Source organism: Penaeus monodon, chromosome 27 (assembly GCF_015228065.2).
Source record: "Penaeus monodon isolate SGIC_2016 chromosome 27, NSTDA_Pmon_1, whole genome shotgun sequence".
NCBI lineage: Eukaryota > Metazoa > Arthropoda > Malacostraca > Decapoda > Penaeidae > Penaeus > Penaeus monodon.
In genome coordinates this window covers 24,208,714-24,208,962 of record NC_051412.1, presented here as the reverse complement: position 1 = coordinate 24,208,962, position 249 = coordinate 24,208,714, and the positions used below count along the sequence as shown (strand labels likewise).

Sequence of the window (249 nt, the reverse complement as noted above, 5' to 3'; positions counted from 1 at the left end):
TTGGTTGGCATTGGCATAATACAAATAATCAACCTCTAATTACTAGTAGACACAATTCAAATTCAGCAAAATCTATGCAACTATAATATTCAACCTCTAATTGTCAATACCCTTTTAACTTATACCTACAGTATTTTCTTCAAACAGGCAGTAAGGCCCACACTGAGTAACAATTTTCATTTCCTTGACACCTGACATACCCCTAAAAAACATGAATTATTATCACTAATTACTAGCCTTCTGGACTTT

At 32.9% G+C, this 249-nt stretch overlaps 1 protein-coding gene across 1 annotated transcript in view; it reads right to left on the bottom strand.

Annotated features, from left to right (window-relative positions):
- Positions 1 to 249, bottom strand: part of LOC119590697 (glycosyltransferase 8 domain-containing protein 1-like) — a 3,807-nt gene that overhangs the window by 3,387 nt on the left and 171 nt on the right. The window lies entirely within an intron of this gene.